Consider the following 21521-nt stretch of genomic DNA (forward strand, 5'->3'; position numbering starts at 1 on the left):
ATCATGTTGTGAAATTCTAGTGGAAAACAAAATTATAATAGCGATTAAAAAAAAACAACAACTACACGCTGAACAGATTGTGTGGCTTTAAAAGTGGCTCTTCCGGTAACGCCGGAAAAACATTTGGAACATTTTATAAGGAAGGAGAGAAACAGTAGTCTTGTGGGGGAGGAGGATAGAGGGCACATGTGCTGGTGCAAAACTACCTCCCAACAAACCTACCTCCCAACAAACCTACCTCCCAACAAAACTACCTCCCAACAAAACTACCTCCCAACAAAACTACCTCCCAACAAACCTACCTCCCAACAAAACTACCTCCCAACAAAACTACCTCCCAACAAAACTACCTCCCAACAAAACTACCTCCCAACAAAACTACCTCCCAACAAAACTACCTCCCAACAAAACTACCTCCCAACAAAACTACCTCCCAACAAAACTACCTCCCAACAAAACTACCTCCCAACAAAACTACCTCCCAACAAAACTACCTCCCAACAAACCTACCTCCCAACAAACCTACCTCCCAACAAAACTACCTCCCAACAAAACTACCTCCCAACAAACCTACCTCCCAACAAAACTACCTCCCAACAAAACTACCTCCCAACAAAACTACCTCCCAACAAAACTAGGCCTAGATCTATATCCAATCAAAGCTATCCCCTATCAAAACTGCTTCCTAACGTAGTAATTCTAGTTTAGGAGGTCTATCAGGCAGTCTATGGAAGACGTGTGGATCGAACCAATCGGCCACGCCTGGGGCTTCCCGCCAATTCACCTTTGTAAGGCATCATCGACCGTCTAACTTGAACGAATCCCATTGTAAGGCCTCATCGACCGTCAAACTTAACGTATCCCATTGTAAGTAAGGCCTCTTCGTCCGCCTAGCTGGACCTCCCCCCCCCCCTCTGTGTTAGGAATTGATTGCATCGTTCACTTTACTTAAACGCAACTGCGAAATTTGTTTTCAAAAGTGTCAAGTTTTCACAGAAACATTTATGCCACGTGGTGTCAAGTTTTCAGCAGAAAACTAAAAGACGAGACGAAGTAATTGCAGGGAACAATTCTCTTTATCGTCTGGTTCCCGCGGCTAGAGGGAGAAGCCCACATTTACCCGATACTGCACACAGGTGTCCGGTTGTTTACATACAAGGATTGAGGGAATGAGGGTAGAGGATTCGCTCAGTGCCTTTAGAAATATACAATATATGACATTTAAAATTCATTTCTTGTCTAGAACCTACATGTATTTGTCTATGGATTCCGATTGTTAACAACTTTCATGCAAATACAAGTTTGTGAATTTTTTTCCTGTGACTTTTTTCTGTGACTTTTTTTCTGTGACTTTTTTCTGTGACTTTTTTTTCTGTGACTTTTTTCCTGTGCCTTTTTTTCTGTGACTTTTTTTCCTGTGACTTTTTTTTTTCTGTGACTTTTTTTCTGTGACTTTTTTTTCTGAGACTTTTTTCTTTTAATCGTTTACGTACCCAACCGGCCACGTGTTTTGCCTAGCAACCATTGTTTATACTTAGCTACCATAATAATAAACACTTAACATTAAAATATTTTGCTACAACTGCCATTAGTTAGAATCTGAACTCAATTCGAAAATTATTAAACTTCATTAGGGTGTATCATTGGGCTGTGACAGTTGACTAATTGCTGTCTGTTCTTTGTTCAGTTCAACGAAAATTTGCGACTAGGCTTTGCTTTTCACGTCAGAATATAATGCTAAATTGTCAGAAGTTTGAAACTATATAACATAGAAGGATGTTTGATGTATATTATTCTAACAGTGTGGTTGTATCGATTGTTTCGTTATTTAAATACGCTGGTAAAGAAGGTGGTTGTTTTTGTTTTACATAAATAAACTGTTTTGTGAAGATCAAAGTTGCGATTGATTAGTCTGCAGTTTTAAGCCACCAAAACAGAAGAGACTTTGGGTCATCTGGAAATATTTCTATGAACTCAGATATGGAGGACTTCAGAATCACATTATACACAAAAGGAACAAAATAACACGTTATTTTTTTTTTACATTTCAGCGGAAACTCTATTTTTTCTTTGATTTTTTCGTTCCAAATAAGACATTCACAATTTTGTTTCGAATTGAAATTTGTTAAGGATAGTTTTATATATTTACCGTGTTGGAGATAAAGTGACGTGAAAGAGCAGCGGCACCTTGAGGGCAAAAGGTTTTGTTATTTCTCTCTAGAAACGTGTTGCCTCTATTTGATGTGTTTTCCAGACTGTGATTTCCAGAACGTTCGCACAAGAATAAACAGTGAATCGGTTAAAAAAAATGACCGGCTCAGAGACCGGCACAGTCAGGGAGCCGGCATCACCGAACTTCCCCGCCGGTAAAAAAAAAAGCAAACAATTAGGTTAATTAGAAGAGATGGCTGCACTTGTTTCCTGAAGAATTTCAAGATTTTGTTTACATGTTTATTTTTAGGCTAACCACGCCCATCTTTACCCTTTCGCCCTCTTATCCCCACCCCCACGCCCGTGGGTAGGCGTTCACGTGGTAAAAGATACAGCCTGTTTAAAGTGCATCATTAATCCGTGGACCTTTTCGAATTAGGGTTAAGGATAGGGTTAAACAAAACTGAACTAGCCATCATTTTTTTTTCTGGTAGAAGTCTGCTCAATGTCTGCCCAATGTCTTGCCAATGTCTGCTCAATGTCTTGCCAATGTCTGCTCAATGTCTTGCCAATCTCTGCTCAATGTCTTGCCAATGTCTGCTCAATGTCTGCTTAATGTCTGCTCAATGGCTGCTCAATGTCTGCCCATTGTCTTGCCAATGTCTGCTCATTGTCTTGCCAATATCTGCTCAATGTCTGCTCAATGTCTTGCCAATGTCTGCTCAATGTCTGCTTAATGTCTGCTCAATGTCTTGCCAATGTCTGCTCAATGTCTTGCCAATGTCTGCTCAATGTCTTGCCAATGTCTGCTCAATGTCTTGCCAATGTCTGCTCAATGTCTTGCCAATGTCTGCTCAATGTCTTGCCAATGTCTGCCCAATGTCTGCCCAATGTCTTGCAAATGTCTGCCCAATGTCTTGCCAATGTCTTGCCAATGTCTGCTCAATGTCTTGCCAATGTCTGCTCAATGTCTTGCCAATGTCTGCTCAATATCTTGCCAATGTCTGCTCAATGTCTGCTTAATGTCTGCTCAATGTCTTGCCAATGTCTGCTCAATGTCTTGCCAATGTCTGCTCAATGTCTTGCCAATGTCTGCTCAATGTCTTGCCAATGTCTGCCCAATGTCTGCCCAATGTCTTGCCAATGTCTGCTCAATGTCTGCTTAATGTCTGCTTAATGTCTTGCCAATGTCTGCTCAATGTCTGCTTAATGTCTGCTCAATGTCTGCTTAATGTCTGCTTAATGTCTGCTCAATGGCTGCTCAATGTCTGCCCAATGTCTTGCCAATGTCTGCTCAATGTCTGCTTAATGTCTGCTCAATGGCTGCTCAATGTCTTGCCAATGTCTGCTCAATGTCTGCTCAATGTCTGCTTAATGTCTGCTCAATGGCTGCTCAATGTCTGCCCAATGTCTTGCCAATGTCTGCTCAATGTCTGCTTAATGTCTGCTCAATGGCTGCTCAATGTCTGCCCATTGTCTTGCCAATGTCTGCTCATTGTCTTGCCAATATCTGCTCAATGTCTGCTCAATGTCTTGCCAATGTCTGCTCAATGTCTGCTCAATGTCTTGCCAATGTCTGCTCAATGTCTTGCCAATGTCTGCTCAATGTCTTGCCAATGTCTGCTCAATGTCTTGCCAATGTCTGCTCAATGTCTGCTCAATGTCTGCTCAATGTCTGCTCAATATCTGCTCAATGTCTGATCAATGTCTTGCCAATGTCTGCTCAATGTCTGCTCAATGTCTGCTCAATGTCTGCTCAATGTCTTCTCAAAGTCTTCTCAATGTCTGCTCAATGTCTGCTCAATGTCTGCTTAATATCTGCTCAATGTCTGCTCAATGTCTGCCCAAGGAGAACTTGGCTGTATATTGAGGTATTTCAGGGTAAACTTGGCTGGGATTTTGAAGTATTCTGACATTATTGGAAACTTACAGGGGGGGGGGGAAGGGGGAGTGCTTGGTGAACATTTTCTGATATTTGTCTGGCGGTTTGATGCAGACAAATGGAATTCATGACGTGCAGGGAGAAGATGTTTTGTTGTCTTGAGATGTAAAAACACAATGATGTAATATAACATGAGAAGATGTTTGGTTGTCTTGAGGTGTAAAAACACAATGATGTAATATAACGTGAGAAGATGTTTTGTTGTCTTGAGATGTAAAAACACAATGATGTAATATAACGTGAGAAGATGTTTTGTTGTCTTGAGATGTAAAAACACAATGATGTAATATAACATGATAAGATATTTTGTTGTCTTGAGATGTAAAAACACAATGATGTAATATAACATGAGAAGATGTTTGGTTGTCTTGAGGTGTAAAAACACAATGATGTAATATAACGTGAGAAGATGTTTTGTTGTCTTGAGATGTAAAAACACAATGATGTAATATAACATGAGAAGATGTTTTGTTGTCTTGAGATGTAAAAACACAATGATGTAATATAACGTGAGAAGATGTTTTGTTGTCTTGAGATGTAAAAACACAATGATGTAATATAACGTGAGAAGATGTTTTGTTGTCTTGAGATGTAAAAACACAATGATGTAATATAACGTGAGAAGATGTTTTGTTGTCTTGAGATGTAAAAACACAATGATGTAATATAACGTGAGAAGATGTTTTGTTGTCTTGAGATGTAAAAACACAATGATGTAATATAACGTGAGAAGATGTTTTGTTGTCTTGAGATGTAAAAACACAATGATGTAATATAACGTGAGAAGATGTTTTGTTGTCTTGAGATGTAAAAACACAATGATGTAATATAACGTGAGAAGATGTTTTGTTGTCTTGAGATGTAAAAACACAATGATGTAATATAACGTGAGAAGATGTTTTGTTGTCTTGAGATGTAAAAACACAATGATGTAATATAACGTGAGAAGATGTTTTGTTGTCTTGAGATGTAAAAACACAATGATGTAATATAACGTGAGAAGATGTTTTGTTGTCTTGAGATGTAAAAACACAATGATGTAATATAACGTGAGAAGATGTTTTGTTGTCTTGAGATGTAAAAACACAATGATGTAATATAACGTGATAAGATGTTTTGTTGTCTTGAGATGTAAAAACACAATGATGTAATATAACGTGAGAAGATGTTTTGTTGTCTTGAGATGTAAAAACACAATGATGTAATATAACGTGAGAAGATGTTTTGTTGTCTTGAGATGTAAAAACACAATGATGTAATATAACGTGATAAGATGTTTTGTTGTCTTGAGATATAAAAACACAATGATGTAATATAACATGATAAGATGTTTTATTGTCTTGAGATGTAAAAACACAATGATGTAATATAACGTGAAGCTTGAGCTGACCTGGAATGTTAACCTACCCATAAAAGTTGACCCTCAGTCCTACATTTCTCCAGTTCGTGCAGACGATCACAATGTTTAGAGTGATGCAGACGATTTGAATTGGATAGTGTGATAAACATCCGAACGGAAGTGACGTAGACGCCGCAGACGAGAAGATTTGACCTAATTTCATTACAAGTGTTTTAAAAAACCGAATTTAAAAATAGATTTGACAGGGGGAATTTTTTTTAGGCTAAACGGCGAACCCCATGTTTGTGTTTAATAAGTGACCTTCATTCCTACCCACTGAAAATAGGAACTAATTGTGACCTTTATGAACCTGTGACCTTCATGAACCTGTGACCTTCATGAAGCTCCTCACCACTAAAAAAAAGCCGTGACCCTCAACAACCTGTGACCTTCAGAAAGCTGCTGTGTCCTTCAGGAATATGTGACCTTCAAGAATCCCTGACCTTCAGTAAGCTGCTACCCACCGACCCACCAGCTGTAACAGTTTGACATGTGATTAAAGCTTTACCTTATTTATCTTTGTTATCTTTGTTATCTTTGTTATCTTTGTTATCACTCCACAGAATCCGAATATTATTTCTCCACCCCACCCCCACCACTACACTTTTCTACCCTTACCCCACCCCGCCCCACCCCCAGACGCTACAGAACAAGTTTAAGAGTGAGCGCTGAACTCACCTGTACTGCAGTCTCCCCCTCCCTCCCCCTCCCTCCCCCTCCCACCCCTTCCCCCTCCCATCAACTCAGGTGGAATAATTTGCCTCGGCGCCACAACGCACTCAATAAACTTGATAAATGTCCCCGGGAAAATGATCTGTTTTCATCTCAGTGTTTCCCTGGGAACACGAGGGACAAACTCAGGGACAAATGAACTGAGCAGTTTTCAAAGGGTGAGATAAAAGCTCACCCCTAAATCCTCGCCATGTGACTTGTACATTCGTCAAGGGTGAGCACTGAGGTAAGTGCTAGGCTGGTAAACATAAGGTTGCTTATATAGGGAGATACGGCGGCAGTGGTCGTTAAGTTGGGTGTTGTGATGGTTGGTGATTAACTTGGGTGATGTGATGTGGTAATTGGTGTTTAACTTGGGTGATGGTAATGTGATGTGAAGGTTGGTATTTAACTTGGGTGTTGTGATGGTTGGTGTTTAAGTTGGGTGTTGTGATGGTTGGTGTTTAAGTTGGGTGATGTGTTGTGATAATTGGTGTTTAACTTGGGTGTTGTGATGGTTGGTGTTTAAGTTGGGTGTTGTGATGGTTGGTGTTTAAGCTGGGTGATGTGATGGTTGGTGTTTAAGTTGGGTGTTGTGATGGTTGGTGTTTAAGTTGAGGATGATGGTGATATGATGGTTGGTGTTTAAGTTGAGGATGATGGTGATATGATGGTTGGTGTTTAAGTTGGGTGTTGTGATGGTTGGTGTTTAAGTTGGGTGTTGTTATGGTTGGTGTTTAAGTTGGGTGTTGTGATGGTTGGTGTTTAAGTTGGGTGTTGTGATGGTTGGTGTTTAGGTTGAGGATGATGGTGATATGATGGTTGGTGTTTAAGTTGAGGATGATGGTGATATGATGGTTGGTGTTTAAGTTGGGTGTTGTGATGGTTGGTGTTTAAGTTGGGTGTTGTGATGGTTGGTGTTTAAGTTGGGTGATGTGATGGTTGGTGTTTAGGTTGAGGATGATGGTGATATGATGGTTGGTGTTTAAGTTAGGTGTTGTGATGGTTGGTGTTTAAGTTGGGTGTTGTGATGGTTGGTGTTTAAGTTGGGTGTTGTGATGGTTGGTGTTTAAGTTGGGTGATGATGGTGATGTGATGTGATGTCATGGTTGGTGTTTAAGTTGGGTGTTGTGATGGTTGGTGTTTAAGTTGGGTGATGATGGTGATGTGGTATTTGGTGGGTCGAGGTCACAGAACGGGGTCAGAGATAACAGGTCAAAAGTCGCCACAGGTTCATGGTGTAAACACAAGGCCTGTCATCTTTCTGTTGTTGCTGCTGTCATATTGCTGTCCTAGCTGCTTTCATATTGCTGTCTTTGCTGTCCTGCTGTTTGTGCTTTAACCAACCTACAAACCCCGGCTATCTGCCCCCTCCCCCCCTGCAGACAGTGAGCACTCACCTATGAGATGTGCACGGCCTGGAATGTCAGTCCGTCACTCACGCGCCAAGCTACTCACGCAACCCGCCTCAGGTAAACACGCGCATCTCCCACCCCGCCCACAAGAGTGATTCCACCGTCCACATGCCTCTCCAACCGTCTATCTGGTCCTGAGGTCCTCTCCAACCGTCTATTCGGCCGTCAAGTCCTCTCCAACCGTCCACTAGACCAGGATTTTGATCTACCAAACGTAAGTGTTGCGCAACATTCTGACTCGACTTCAGTTACATGGGTGATTTCGATACCTGCAGGATCGATACGATAGCTAGCCGAAGCGGTACATATTGACGTAACTTTAAGACTTGTGTGTTCAATGGCCTCGATACCTTAAGGACTTAAGGTTGTGTTCTCGGCGAATCTAGGCAATGTGGTGTAAGGTAGATGGATATTTGTAACTGCCAGAGTTTCTTCCAGGCATCTCTTCGGGGGGGCGAAGCCCCCCCGAAAATTTTTTACCGCCCCCCCGAACGAAATGAAATTTATATAATTTATATAGAAAATATATACTTTTAACAGTGTCCGCCCCCCCGAAGAAAGTTTACCGCCCCCCCGAAGATTTCAAGTGCCCCCCCGGAGAAAAAAGTCTGGAAGAAACACTGGTAACTGCTAGGATATAAATAAAGGTTTGTGGATAGTTGTGTTGTAAACTATGATATTTGTAACGGCTAGGATATAAAGGTATGTGGCTAGTTCAGCAGGTAGTGCTTAAAAATGAATTCATCAATGTAGCACACACAATGTAACACACACAATGTAGCACACACAATGTAGCACACACAATGTAGCACACACAATGTAGCACACACAATGTAGCACACACAATGTAGCACACACAATGTAGCACACACAATGTAGCACACACAATGTAGCACACACAATGTAGCACACACAATGTAGCACACACAATGTAGCATCAGTGTTCTAAAACAAATATTACAGTAGGGTGCTACAATTAGTAGTTCAGTTAATTTGTGTGATAACTGGTGATACAGAATTGAATTGGGATATTTGGAGATACAGTATTAAATGCGAATTGGGATATTTGGAGATACAGTATTAAACGTGAATGATTCATCGTGAAGCATATCTTTGGCTGTGTAATTCCTGATGGTGTACACATCGAAGCAGTGTTTCTTCCAGACTTTTTTCTCCGGGGGGGGGCACTTGAAATCTTCGGGGGGGCGGTAAACTTTCTTCGGGGGGGCGGACACTGTTAAAAGTATATATTTTCCATATAAATTATATAAATTTCATTTCGTTCGGGGGGGCGGTAAAAATTTTTCGGGGGGGCTTCGCCCCCCCGAAGAGATGCCTGGAAGAAACTCTGCATCGAAGTTGTGTGATGTTACAAATAAACATACCATAAATAAAGACGTCAAACGGAATCTAAATTTGTGATCAATAGCCCAATGAAGTAGCATGGTGACAAATGATCTTATGGTATGAAATTGAAATCCGACTCAATTATTAACAAATATGCGGTTAAAATAAATTTAAAAAGACTTTAAGAATTTGATCAGTTCGCGTTAACGACAAAAAGCTCCTGAATGAAAACCACGACAAAATTGTTAAAACTCTACTTTAATCATACTCTCAAACTAATTACTGGAGACAATTTCATCTCGTGATGTGATCATAGCCTCTAAGAAAATGGTCGTGTTGTGATCATCTAAGGACCAAGAATAGCCTCTAAGAAAATGGTCGTGTTGTGATCATCTAAGGACCAAGAATAGCCTCTAAGAAAATGGTCGTGTTGTGATCATCTAAGGACCAAGAATAGCCTCTAAGAAAATGGTCGAATTGTGACCATCTAACGACCAAGAATAGCCTCTTAGAAAATGGTCGAATTGTGACCATCTAACGACCAAGAATAGCCTCTAAGAAAGTGGTCGAATTGTGACCATCTATCGACCAAGAATAGCCTCTTAGAAAATGGTCGAATAGTGACCATCTAACGACCAAGAATAGCCTCTGATCTCTGAAGAAGACAAAGAACCGTACGGTCCCATGATGAAAGTACGCCTCTGTACGGTCCCATGATGAAAGTACGCCTCTGTACGGTCCCAAGATGAAACTACGCCTCTGTACGGTCCCAAGATGAAACTACGCCTCTGTACGGTCCCAAGATGAAACTACGCCTCTGTACGGTCCCAAGATGAAACTACGCCTCTGTACGGTCCCAAGATGAAACTACGCCTCTGTACGGTCCCAAGATGAAACTACGCCTCTGTACGGTCCCAAGATGAAACTACGCCTCTGTATTGACGGTGTTTCCCTGTGTGGCCCGCCGTTACTTGACTTCTCATTGTTCTAATTTGCCGGCTCCAGGAACACAGAGGTCAAGGCCACTGCCGACACTGAACCTCCCCATCGGCTACCGTGATAGACTAGACTAATGGGCTCGAGAGTTCTTTAAATCTATTAGGTTAGCCGTACCGTAAACATTCGCGGTGTTTAGTCTGTGGAAGAAACACATTTCGTTTTTAGCAGGAAGTTTTTTTATTTATTCACAGCGTTACCAAGGGGAATAACTAGTCCTCGCCTCGAAAAAGGGCCATTACTCATGCATGTTTATAACACTCGTAAATAATAATGAAAAATTGATTCGAATAAACGGTAATAGCTTCACGGACTTGTGATGATGTTATAATTGTATTTTTGTTAGGTTCAACTAACGGTCATTTTAATCCGTTGATTCTGTCTAGTTATCTTTCTATGGAAGAACGTATTATCATTTTTACTGTGTTAGCAAACAGTTTTGCTATATAACGAAAACTTCCATACACAGCGTAAGATGCAAGGCTTAATGTTGGTGTTAACAGGAGCTTTGCTTTGTGGAGTAACAAACAAACAAACCTATAAACTGGGGATTAAACAATCACAGACCCAAGACAATAGGCTGGGGATTGAACAATCACAGACAAGCCTAGAGGCTGGGGCTGTACAATCACACAATCACAATCCGATCAGGGCGGCTCACAGCGATGCTAGTCTTAACTCAATCTTGAGGAGCACGTGTTTTATCCCAAGGAGAGCTAATTTATCTCTTGTCAAGAGAGTTCCGAGGATAAAAGCCGGCTTCACGGTTTGATGCCTGGATTCATTGATGGATTAACATCTTAGTGGGTGGTTCTTTGTAGTGGATTATTGAAGGTGTTGTTGTATTATTGTGGGTGGTGTCGTAGGTGGTGTCTGATATTGTAGGTGGTGTTGTGTTATTGTGTTACAGATGTGTTGCCTCTGCCTCCCACCCCTCCCGCCCCTCCCACCTGTGTATAAGCAACCACCAACCAGGAGCAAAAACATCACTGGAAAATTTCTTTTATTGATACCGCAAGAATCACGATTCTCCATTACGTTTTTTCCTAAGCTGGTAGAGTGACCCACCCCACCCCACCCCCAACCCCTCACCGCAATCTTTGGTTACATCGCGATGTTTTTTTTCCTAAGGATGTGTTGGACATTTGAAATGTGGGATCTGGCATAAAGCCCCCCCCCCCTCCCACCCCTACCCCCAATCTATTGTCACATCTCACGATGGTGTCACGTGATCCTACAAGTTCCCGTGTTATGTGTCCTAGTGAGGCACTGAGTGAGGTTCTATTTCTGGCATCTATTGCCTGGCTCCATACATGTAGAGTTGTAGTCTAAGGCAGTGTTTCTTCCAGACTTTTTTCTCCGGGGAGGGGGGGGGGGGGAGGGGGGGGGAGGGGACTTGAAATTTTCAGGGGGGGGGGGGCGGTAGACTTTCTTCGGGGGACGGACACTGTTAAAAGTATATATTTTCTATATAAATTTTATAAATTTCATTTCGTTCGGGGGGGGGGGGGGGGGGGGCGGTCCCGAAGAGATGCCTGAAAGAAACTCTGGTCTAAGACAACATCCACTGTTTGGGTGTCGACCCTCGAGGGGAGGGTGGAGGCGCTATACAGAGCGGAGGGATACTGGCACTATTTCTGGAACTTCCTGTTTTGGCGCCTCATCACAACGCCAGTCGATCTGGTTAACTGGCGTCTTAATTGTCATTAACCGGTTTAAAATTTAACCGTTGGTTTTACGCACATATAACCGTTATCCGGTGAATGCTTAAGCCATTAACCGGTATATCATTTAGCCTTTAGCCAGCCAACCAAACTTGTGTTAGCTTGAGTATTTTAACAGTGGGTCTTGATACGACGAGCTAATAAAATAACCTGCCCACATAAACACACTCTTTCCAACAACAAAATACTCACACACATGCATACACACGCTCATTCACACGCCTACACATATTCAAGCACACACACACACACAAACACACACTCACACATTGACCAAGAATCCCAAATTTTTTGTTAACAACCAAACATCCCATATTTTGTCAACTACCAAACATCCCATATTTTGTCAACAACCAAACATCCCATATTTTGTCAACAACCAAAAATCCCATATTTTGTCAACAACAAAAAATCCCATATTTTGTCAACAACCAAAAATCCCATATTTTGTCAACAACAAAAAATCCCATATTTTGTCAACAACAAAAAATCCCATATTTTGTCAACAACCAAAAATCCCATATTTTGTCAACAACCAAAAATCCCATATTTTGTCTAATCTAACTTTTCAGATTTCGAGCCCAAGTCTCCACTTAAAAAACACGAGCCACGCCAGACGACAAGGACAGACGATCGATTTGTGTATCCAGACGTTTCGAGTTATCCCCCCTGCGCCCCCAGGCAGACCGCGTCACTGGATGCTAAAAGCGTCCCCCCCCCCACCACCAGTCGGAGCCAGACGCCACCCCACGGCCTAGTGGACACTAGCGTCGTCTGAGCTGTTTTCTTGGCAGACGACTGCGTTGGGTACTCATTGCACGTGTGGCGGATAGTGGACACACAACACGTGTGGCGGATAGTGGAGACACAACACGCAGATGGTGGATAGTGGACACACAACACACGTGTGGCGGGTAGTGGACACACATAACACAGGTGGCGGGTAGTGGATACTTGTCACACGGACGGTGGATACTGCACATACAACACACGGACGGCGGATACTGGACATCAGATGTCAATTCTGGATTATTGAAGTGTTGATTTGAGCTAGAACTAAGAGAGGATTTTAAAAAATTTAAAAATTTTCTGCCGGCGAGCTGCAGGAATTCCTCGAAGGTGCCAGACTTTGTTTTTTAACTGGTGGAATTTTGTTGGAGGTAAGTGAAATTTCGATGCTGTTCTGATTGCAAGGGGGCGGGAAGAGGAAGGAGGTGCAAGGAAGCCATTTTAAGAGTTGGGTATCGATACTTTAACGTGAAACCTGTTAGGAATAGTTAGGGCTAGACCAGGGTTAGTCTGAGCTTGAGGCTAAAATCTTAAATTAAATTTTTCTTAAAAGACAGAAAAAACTTTAAAAACATGTTACACAACACAGCAATAGTTGACTACAGATAACTTGTTGGTCTATGACTTAATGTTCTATGACTTGACAATATATGACTTGATGTTCCCAAATACATGACGGTGACTAGATTAATGACAAGAGATTAGCGGTACTACATAAAGAACTGGACCAGGACAGGACCAGGACATTAGATTATCTGGACCAGGACAGGACCAGGACATGAGATTATCTGGACCAGGACAGGACCAGGACAGGACCAGAACATGAGATTATCTGGACATAGATAGGACCAGGACATGAGATTATCTGGACCATGACAGGACCAGGACAGGACCAGAACATGAGATTATCTGGACATAGATAGGACCAGGACATGAGATTATCTGGACCAGGACAGGACCAGGACATGAGATTATCTGGACCAGGACATGAGATTATCTGGACATAGATAGGACCAGGACATGAGACTATCTGGACCAGGACATGAGATTATCTGGACATAGATAGGACCAGGACATGAGACTATCTGGACCAGGACATGAGATTATCTGGACATAGATAGGACCAGGATATGAGACTATCTGGACCAGGACATGAGATTATCTGGACATAGATAGGACCAGGACATGAGACTATCTGGACCAGAACAGGACCAGGACATGAGATTATCTGGACCAGGACATGAGACTATCTGGACCAGAACAGGACCAGGACATGAGATTATCTGGACCAGAACAGGACCAGGACATGAGATTATCTGGACCAAAACAGGACCAGGACATGAGACTATCTGGACCAGAACAGGACCAGGACATGAGATTATCTGGACCAGGACATGAGACTATCTGGACCAGGACATGAGATTATCTGGACATAGATAGAACCAGGACATACGATTATCTGGACCAGGACAGGACCAGGACAGGACCAGGACAGGACCAGGACAGGACCAGGACAGGACCAGGATAGGACCAGGACATGAGATTATCTGGACCAGGACATGAGATTATCTGGACCAGGACAGGACATGAGATTATCTGGACCAGGACAGGACATGAGATTATCTGGACCAGGACAGGACATGAGATTATCTGGACCAGGACAGGACATGAGATTATCTGGACCAGGACAGGACATGAGATTATCTGGACCAGGACAGGACCAGGACATGAGACTATCTGGACCAGGACAGGACCAGGACATGAGATTATCTGGACCAGGACAGGACATGAGATTATCTGGACCAGGACCAGGACATGAGATTATCTGGACCATGACAGGACCAGGACATGAGATTATCTGGACCAGGACAGGACATGAGATCATCTGGACCAGGACATGAGATTATCTGGACCAGGACAGGACCAGGATATGAGATTATCTGGACCAGGACAGGACCAGGACATGAGATTATCTGGACCAGGACATGAGATTATCTGGACCAGGACAGGACCAGGACATGAGATCATCTGGACCAGGACATGAGATTATCTGGACCAGGACAGGACCAGGACATGAGATTATCTGGACCAGGACAGGACATGAGATTATCTGGACCAGGACCAGGACTAGAGACTCCCATGCCAGAGAATTATTCATGAAACAAGTCGGGTTTTAACAACCGCCATGTTGATGGGAGAAACCTGGGTGTCAGCATGTCATCATGACCTCATTGATCGATTCTGGAACTGTCGCGTTAAGCAAATAAGAACTCGATTATTGAGTTGGGGTGGGGGTGGTGGGGGTCGTTAAAGTTTAAGGAGATCTAATCAGACAGCCCAATAAAGCCCTCATACAATGCTGTCACCCCCCCCCCCCCGCCCCCCTCACCCCCCCAGCTGATTACCATCTGTTGGTTGCAATTTTGGAGGGTTTTTTAACCCATCAATCTTTTGATGACGGAATTTTTTTTTGGGGAATTCCCGATTGTATTTATGATTTGTTGACGGAATAGATTAGGAAATTCCTTATTCTATTATGCATATGTAGATTATTTATATTATTAGATTGTTTTATATTAATGGTTTGGTGAGAAGGTGGTAATGGGATAGAGATTAAACTGGGGAAGGTGGTAATGAGATAGAGATTCAACTGGGAATTTACTGATTCAGCGATCGGAGACCAAAATATTGTTTGTTGTCCTACCAGTGGTTGCAGCGAGACAAGTTTACATCAACAGAGTTTCTTCGTGGTGGCACTACACACGCCCCACCCCCAAACACGCTCATCCCCCTCTCCAACACCCCACGGACAAAATATAATTTATATAGAAAATATATTCATGTACTTTTACCAGCGTCGGAAAATCCCCCCCCCCCCACAGAAAAATGTCTGAAAGAAACACTGCGCATAATGCCCGGCGTGACAGGGGACACCACTCACAGAAAATATTTTTATTTTAGCGTGTAGAAAAGTTCGTTTAGAAAACCTCGAGCAGCAATACACGCACAGTCTGGCTAGCACTCGCCCCCACCCCCACCTCACAACCAAATTATCCTAATGTGAGTACAACATCACCCTTTATCCCAGCCGTACACTGCGAGACATCAGTGCTAACCCCCCCCCCCCCCCCCCCCCCCACTTACTCACACAGTCCCCAACAAATCCTCCCCTCACCCCCACAAACACTCAAGTCCCCCACAAACACTCCCCACAAACACAATGGCCCTTATCACCTATTGATGGGACTTATTTCGTCTGATCAGCGGCACTAGGAGAGACGTGCCGGCACACTGGACCGGAAATGCCGGCACAGTGGACCGGAAATGCCGGAACACTGCTGGGCCGGGTGCCGGAACTCCCCTCAGAGCACAAATAATTCACTTGACCCCCGGGACAGCTGTCTGTCTGTTGGTGCCTTATATGGGCATTAGTCATGGCCTGACTCACGTCTAATCGCCATCTTTTCGAGGGCATACAGCTCTCTCTCTCATATATATATATATATATATATATATATAGATATATATATATATATATATATATATATATATATATATGTACATGATATTGACCATCTGAATAGAATGGGGTTCCCCCTCCCATCCAATAAAGTAGAAAGTATTGGTAATGATTTTTTTTTATAATTTGCCAAGGCCTCGAATATAATTCTTAGTCATTCTATAAACTCTTGACCAACATTCTAGTAAAATGTCAGCTGGAGAGATGTATAATTTAAAAATTTTCTAAAAAAGAAACATAATCAAGATATTAGGAGATGTTTTGAACAAAAGTATTTGGCGAGAAAAAAAACAACAAATAAAACCATTGTTTATTGCCGAAGAAAATAGTAGCACGTATTGCCACTCACAATGAAACGGACATACTAACACACGAAACATGTATAAGATGGTTTGCTTTATTGCGTTAAATGGTTGCGGGATGGTATAAGACATTGCTATACAGCACTGATTTGATTTACTGCCTCTCATTTTAGCTGAACTGCTGATATTTTGATTTGAAGGATGAAAAATTTGGTACAAATTTCTCTACATTTTACCGCTTTCCAAGATAGGCACCCCATACAATGCTCAGACAATAATTTTATATATATATATATATATATATATATATATATATATATATATATATATATATATATATATATATATATATATAGTTTATAATAGTTGGAAGTCATGGTGACCCGGTATAGTTTGTACAACACCACGTGACTAGGAGCCCCCCCCCCGGGAGTGCTGTGAAAATCTGGCTACCCCCAGCGTCGAGTTCCGGCGGACTCAGTTAACCAATTAGATTCCTCCTGAATGGAACCAGGACGGCCATTAGTTTAGCATGTCCGGTCACTGGGGTCTGCAGACGTGACGTCATCGTCTCAAACAGATCGATGGCATTTGCCTTCATTGGACATGGGGTGGGGGGGGGTTGATTTTGTCTATAGGCTGGGGTGGGGGAGATTTGGTTTTGTCTATAGGCTGGTTGCCTTCATTGGACGTGGGGTGGGGGAGATTTTGTTCTGTCAATAGACTGGGGTGGGGGAGATTTTGTTCTATCAATAGACTGAGGTGGGGGAGATTTTGTTCTATCAATAGACTGAGGTGGGGGAGATTTTGTTCTGTCAATAGACTGGGGGTGGGGGAGATTTTGTTCTGTCAATAGACTGAGGTGGGGGAGATTTTGTTCTGTCAATAGACTGGGTGGGGGAGATTTTGTTCTATCAATAGACTGGGGTGGGGGAGATTTTGTTCTATCAATAGACTGGGTGGGGGAGATTTTGTTCTATCAATAGACTGGGGTGGGGGAGATTTTGTTCTGTCAATAGACTGAGGTGGGGGAGATTTTGTTCTATCAATAGACTGGGGTGGGGGAGATTTTTTTCTGTCAATAGACTGAGGTGGGGGAGATTTTGTTCTATCAATAGACTGGGGTGGGGGAGATTTTGTTCTGTCAATAGACTGGGTGGGGGAGATTTTGTTCTGTCAATAGACTGGGGTGGGGGAGATTTTGTTCTATCAATAGACTGAGGTGGGGGAGATTTTGTTCTGTCAATAGACTGAGGTGGGGGAGATTTTGTTCTGTCAATAGACTGGGTGGGGGAGATTTTGTTCTGTCAATAGACTGAGGTGGGGGAGATTTTGTTCTATCAATAGACTGAGGTGGGGGAGATTTTGTTCTGTCAATAGACTGAGGTGGGGGAGATTTTGTTCTGTCAATAGACTGAGGTGGGGGAGATTTTGTTCTGTCAATAGACTGAGGTGGGGGGAGATTTTGTTTTGTCTATAGGCTGGGGTGGGGGAGATTTTGTTCTGTCAATAGACTGAGGTGGGGGAGATTTTGTTCTGTCAATAGACTGAGGTGGGGGAGATTTTGTTTTGTCTATAGGCTGGGGTGGGGGAGATTTTGTTCTGTCAATAGGCTGGGGTGGGGGAGATTTTGTTCTGTCAATAGACTGAGGTGGGGGAGATTTTGTTCTGTCAATAGACTGAGGTGGGGGAGATTTTGTTTTGTCTATAGGCTGGGGTGGGGGAGATTTTGTTCTGTCAATAGACTGAGGTGGGGGAGATTTTGTTCTGTCAATAGACTGAGGTGGGGGAGATTTTGTTTTGTCTATAGGCTGGGGTGGGGGAGATTTTGTTCTGTCAATAGACTGAGGTGGGGGAGATTTTGTTTTGTCTATAGGCTGGGGTGGGGGAGATTTTGTTCTGTCAATAGACTGAGGTGGGGGAGATTTTGTTTTGTCTATAGGCTGGGGTGGGGGAGATTTTGTTCTGTCAATAGACTGAGGTTGGGGAGATTTTGTTTTGTCAATAGACTGGGGTGGGGGAGATTTTGTGTTGTCAATAGACTGGGGTGGGGGAGATTTTGTTCTGTCAATAGACTGAGGTGGGGGAGATTTTGTTCTGTCAATAGACTGAGGTGGGGGAGATTTTGTTCTGTCAATAGACTGGGTGGGGGAGATTTTGTTCTATCAATAGACTGAGGTGGGGGAGATTTTGTTCTGTCAATAGACTGAGGTGGGGGAGATTTTGTTCTGTCAATAGACTGAGGTGGGGGAGATTTTGTTCTGTCAATAGACTGGGGTGGGGGAGATTTTGTGTTGTCAATAGACTGGGGTGGGGGAGATTTTGTGTTGTCAATAGACTGGGGTGGGGGAGATTTTGTTCTGTCAATAGACTGAGGTGGGGGAGATTTTGTTCTATCAATAGACTGGGGTGGGGGAGATTTTGTTCTATCAATAGACTGGGGTGGGGGAGATTTTGTTCTGTCAATAGACTGGGGTGGGGGAGATTTTGTTCTGTCAATAGACTGAGGTGGGGGAGATTTTGTTCTGTCAATAGACTGAGGTGGGGGAGATTTTGTGTTGTCAATAGACTGGGGTGGGGGAGATTTTGTGTTGTCAATAGACTGGGTGGGGGAGATTTTGTGTTGTCAATAGACTGGGTGGGGGAGATTTTGTTCTATCAATAGACTGAGGTGGGGGAGATTTTGTTCTGTCAATAGACTGGGGTGGGGGAGATTTTGTTTTGTCAATAGACTGGGGTGGGAGAGATTTTGTGTTGTCAATAGACTGGGGTGTGTGACGGACGGTATAATTTCTGCACACAACAGAACTATTGGGACATCTGAATGCAACACTTGGTGGCAGATCTCAGAGATAGCGACCAAAGATGAAATGGTTTATTTTGTAGCACCATCACTTAGAGTAGCATCTATGTTTGACCAATCAAAAGATCAGCTGGCACAAAATGTTGAGTCGTGATAAACCGGAAGTTGTTAGGCTTTTAACTTGCACATTCGATGACCTTTGAGATGCTTATTCGATGACCTTTGACTTGCAAATTCGATGACCTTTTGTTTATTCAACTCCCCAAGTTGACCTCGCAAGCCATACAGGTCCCATGTCACCGCCCAATCCCCCCCCCCCCAATCTTTGTGTAACTTCTGAGACTGCCTCTTGATGCCTCTGTAGCGAGCTGATAAGGCCACTAAATCAAGATAACGACTCGCCATCTGGCCCAGTCATTTCGGCTCCCACATCCAGCCGTATACAGAGCTGTATACAGAGCCGTATACAGAGCCGTATAGAGAGCTGTATAGAGCTGTAAGGCCGATAAGCTGATAACTCTATGACGCAAGTCCTGACCGGCTGGTGGAGCTCAGGTTATCGGGATGTCACGTGGGATGTCACGTGGGATGTCACGTGGGATGTCACGTGGGGTTGGTCTGACATTGGTGGTTGTCCTGACATGTCACCATCCGATCTTGAACTCAAAAGCATCCATCTGTGGGTGGATGGACAGTTGTGGACGAACGGATGGGTGGATGGGTGGACGGATGGGTGGGTGGACGGGTGGGTGGACGGGTGGGTGGACGGATGGGTGGACGGGTGGGTGGACGGATGGGTGGGTGGACGGATGGGTGGGTGGACGGGTGGGTGGATGGACGGATGGGTGGACGGACGGGTGGGTGGACGGATGGGTGGACGGACGGGTGGGTGGATGGACGGGTGGGTGGACGGATGGGTGGGTGGACGGATGGGTGGGTGGACGGATGGATGTGTGGATGGACAGAGTGGTGGACATCACAGTAAAGACATCATTACCCAAATCTTCTTTGCGTCTGTGATGATGAATAACCAAATCACCAATGCTTAGCCAGAGTTATCGGTCGTGACCTAAGGTCTAGTTTATATGTAGGTTATGTCCCATTGTAAGACCCTGCCGATTCCATATGCGGGCTATGTTTCACGACCTATGAACCTGTGTGTAATGTAAATAAAAACGTGTTACTCATATCATCGAAACAGTTGTAAAAATGTGACATTTCTGCTTTATCATCAGCAACGATTTTATGTGACAATGTTTGTTGTGGATTACACTACTGATCTAATACAACCATGAATACATATTGAGATGACTTGGATTCGCGTACACTGCTGATCCAGTATGCCATTTGTGTGATTTTTTAAATTTACGTTTCTTACCTGTCTTATTCTCTCTGCTAGTGTTGGAGAGACAGAACACACAACGTGGATGTTTTTCTAGGAAGTCAACAAAGTCATGGTCACGGTCACGATCAAAGGTCACGCTGTGCTTCCAGCCTCAAGGTCATAAGGTCACGTGACGGTATCGCGGCAGTAATCAGCAATAATCGACTTGTACCTGCTGGTGTGAGGGGCTGAGTCACGTGATATCATGACGTAATTGACGTCAGTTAGCTGGGGAGGATATGAGTGTTCCGAAAAAGTGAGTACCTCTATGTATTTCTGTGGGCTCTCATGGGACTCTGTGTGAGAATGTGTCTCTGTGTGAGATTGTGTGTCTCTATCTCTGTGTGAGATTGTGTGTCTCTATCTCTGTGGGAGATTGTATTTCTCTCTCTGTGTGAGATTGTGTCTCTCTCTGTGTGAGATTGTGTTTCTCTCTCTCTGTGTCTTTTGTGTGCATCTGTGTGTGGCTTTCTCTATTGCTCTCTGTAAATCTATTTGTCTCTCTATGTGTCTGTGTGTCTTTATGTTTGTATATGTATACCTTCTGTGTCTCTCTATGTGTGCTTCTGTATGTATCACTCTTTGTGTATCATTCGTGTGTGTCTCACTATGTATATATGTGTGCCTCTCTGTCAGTGTCTCTCTCTCTCTCTCTCTCTCTCTCTCTCTCTGTCTATAACTATACATCCCATACGAATGGATATTTCTGTACCTGTCATCGATCAGATCATTGGGTAATACAAAGATAAGGCAGCTTTGATTGTTCATTAAACGAAATGAATTTTTTCCCGATCATTAAGTAACAGCTGATGTTTAAAAGATAGCGCTAGTTATCATAGACACTAGATAACATCACTCAGTCTTTGACAGATAATAGTGTTTGATCGACTGGATTGTATCTAGCTATGTGTCTCTGTGTGTGCCTGGTGTGTGTCTATGTGTTGTCTTTATGTGTGTCTGCATGTGTCTGTATGTGTGTCTGTATGTGTTTCTCTAATAAGATGTTAATTGCGATTTATTTTTAAAGTTATACCTGAT

General features: G+C 43.1%; 1 long non-coding RNA gene across 1 annotated transcript; it reads left to right on the forward strand.

The window, feature by feature from the left end:
* Window positions 1-7714: 7714 nt before the first annotated feature.
* Window positions 7715-20734, forward strand: LOC131954078 (uncharacterized). The gene is made up of 3 exons (XR_009388733.1): window positions 7715-7832; window positions 12258-12845; window positions 20499-20734. It is a non-coding gene; the product is annotated as an uncharacterized LOC131954078 (long non-coding RNA).
* Window positions 20735-21521: the final 787 nt, after the last annotated feature.

The sequence above is a fragment of the Physella acuta genome, unplaced genomic scaffold (genome assembly GCF_028476545.2).
Source record: "Physella acuta isolate Inbredline_101_S28 unplaced genomic scaffold, ASM2847654v3 ptg000970l, whole genome shotgun sequence".
Classification (NCBI taxonomy): domain Eukaryota; kingdom Metazoa; phylum Mollusca; class Gastropoda; family Physidae; genus Physella; species Physella acuta.